This window comes from Galeopterus variegatus, unplaced genomic scaffold, assembly GCF_000696425.1.
Source record: "Galeopterus variegatus unplaced genomic scaffold, G_variegatus-3.0.2 Scaffold1654, whole genome shotgun sequence".
NCBI classification, from domain to species: domain Eukaryota; kingdom Metazoa; phylum Chordata; class Mammalia; order Dermoptera; family Cynocephalidae; genus Galeopterus; species Galeopterus variegatus.
The window spans coordinates 337,894-340,932 of NW_007727765.1; positions in this window are offsets into that span (position 1 = coordinate 337,894).

Genomic DNA, 3,039 nt, shown 5'->3' on the forward strand with positions numbered 1-3,039 from the left:
AACCCTCGGCGGGAGCGCCACCGCACTCCCAAGCGGTGCACTCTTCAGTGCGCCACCGGGCTGGCCCATGTGAGCACATCTTGAATCTATGTTTGCTCTTCAGCCTTTGTACTGAGAAGCATTATGTGTCCATCCAGAAATAATTAGGCTTTGACGGACAAATATATCCTAAAAAAAGGTTTATTAATATTTCAAATTACTTGTAAATACAAAATTCCCAGTAAGAAGATTATGTAAAATACATTTTTAGAGGTCTAAATATTCTTTTTACAAGTCACAAAAAATAAAATTAATATCAGGAAGTTAATAAAGCAATTTAAAGATATATAAAAAAAGAGTTGGATGTTTTTAAAGCATAAAACCTTCAAGATAAGACAGTAGCATGGGCCCATCCCTAAAACAGATGTGCATGTGCTAAGCAGACCAGTGAACTAATGCTGTAGATGGCCTGGTGTATTAGTTAGGATTATCCAGAGAAAAGAATCCATAAAATATATTCATTTATTCATTCAAAGGAATTGGCTCACACAATGTTATGTGGAGGCTGACAGTGCCTAAGATCTGCAGGGTGGGTCAGCAAGCTGATAACTCAGGAAAGCAGATGGTGTAGTTCCACTCAGAAGGCCAGTAGGTTCAAGACCCAGGAAGAGGTGATGTTTCAGTTTCAGTCCAAAGGCAGGAATAAGCCAATGTCCCAGATCAAAGGCCATCAGGTAAGTGGAATTCCCTCTTCCCTGGGGAGGGTCAGCCTTTTTATTCTATTCAGGCCTTCAACCGATTGGATGAGGACCACTCATTTTAGGGAGGGCAATCTTCTTTACTCAGTCTACTGACGTAAATGTTAATCTTATCCAAAAACTCCCTCACAGTAGCACTCAGAATATCTGACCAAATATCTGGGCACCCTGTGGCCCATTCGATTTGACACATGAAATTTACCATCACACCTAGCAACTCAGAATTTTTCTTAAAAGGATTGAACTGGAGGCAAATTAATTTTTACCCTTTGGCTATAGTTTTTAAAAATGTCATGCAAATTGAAGTTTGTGTTATATTAGTTATATTTATTTTTTGTTTCTTTGAAAGGATTTTATTAGATTATCCAGATTATCCAGATTCACTAGTATTACAATTACAAATGTTATTTTAGGGTGTTACTTTCCCCATGACTAATACTCATTTAGCAAAAGCATATTCAATTTCATTTCAGAAGCTGATGTCTAAACTTTTTTTTTCTGTAATTGCAAGTGGGCAACCTACTCAAAGCCTAAAAACACTGTTGCACTAATCATATGTGTTTGCAATTTATTTACATTAAGGCCTCATGTACATCTCATTTATGCTATTTAAAGCACATATGTATCACAGAAAGCCACACTAAAGGATACGTATACATATTTAAATCATGCAATAAATTTTAAAATAAAATTTCTTTGAAGAATTTTTACATCTTTGTATTATTCCTTTAGGCCCATTTGTCCTTTTCCTCATTTTGTTTGAATGACATTTGAAAACTAACTTTCAGATGCTTCATAAGCATTCCTAAGGTTTTTGACTTTATTCCCCCTGATGTAAAAGACAAGCATCTGAGAGAAAACAGAACCAAATTTGTTTGGCCTTCATGCAAATTTCAACTGCTGATATTCCGTAGCTACCAAACTTTTAAGAAACTGTTAAGAAAATGTTAACACTCTTAGCCACAATCTATATTCTGTTTTATCAGCAAACCTTATAGAAGTACACTTTGAAAACTTTGTGAAAAGGTTTGTATTAACTTTTAATTCTATTGTTTCTGTTTATTTATTATTATTTTTTATATTCTAAATGTTGCAGAGCAGTTGGGGGAGGGGGAGAGAGTATGGGGAGGAGAATAGGGTGGGAGGAAAAGGAAGGGAGGGTGTGGTCAAAGCCTGTGGTATCCCCCTCATTTTGGCAGGGGAGACCAGGGGACTTCTGGCAGAGGCTTGGTTGTGGCTGGGCTGGATGCAGACATTGGGGGCTGTGGCTGAGGCCCTTGGATCCCCTGTCCCAGCTTGAGGCCGTTGGGAGCCTGGAGCACTTCCAGCAGTTGCCTGATGGTTGTCACTCCGCTCAGTGCGGAGGTAGGGGGGGCATGGCTTAGGCCCTTGGCCTTCTCCCCTCTCCCCTCCCTGGATTAGGAGCCCATGGGGCTTCCAGTCCTTCTAGGTTTTATAGGTGTTCTTTGGTGGTGTTACAGCTTTACTAGTTAATATCAGACTTTGTCTCTGATCTGTGGGTATTTTGTTTTTTCTTTCAGTTCTGTGTTGGATTATTCACTGTTCCCACCACTTAAACTTCGCACTGGAACTAATTTGTTGTCTTTTGCTTGCTACTTCTAAAATGGGGGAACCTCCTGTGGGTACCAGCACTTGAGCTCTGTAATTGAGGTAAGTTGCTGCTTTGCTGATGCCCTGGGGAAAGGCTTTTTGTGCAGCTCAGGTTTTAATTGTTGACCTTGTATGTACATCCAGGTCTTGTGAGGTCTGATATCCCTGGGTTGTGTGGAAACTCCAATCTGGGCCTGAGTCTTTTCATCAAACTGCACCCCTGCAGTTCTACATTCCTGACCAGTCTCCACTGAGTGGTCCTGAGCTGATTGGAGGGCAGATGAGCTGTCCATGCTGTGCGCCATCCTTTCCATAGTGGGTCCTTCTCCCTCACCCCTGCAGTTCTACATTCCTGACCAGTCTCCACTGAGTGGTCCTGAGCTGATTGGAGGGCAGATGAACTGTCCATGCTGTGCCCCATCCTTTCCATAGTGGGTCCTTCTCCCTCACCCCCGTACTCCAAACACTTCCCATGGGGTGGGCTGTGCACCAATCCCTTGTGATGACTCACCGGCCTCTAAGTGGCTCCTTTTTTCAATTGTTGTGGCCTCTCACTCCTGTGTCCATGGGAACCCTCTTAGTGGTCTTGCTGGCCTGGGGGCCACCAAGTTCCTTCTCTCCCCTGCCGCCTCCAAGCAACTTCATAACAAAGGGCACAGCTGCAGCTTTTGCCAGCTCTTGCTCCATGCAC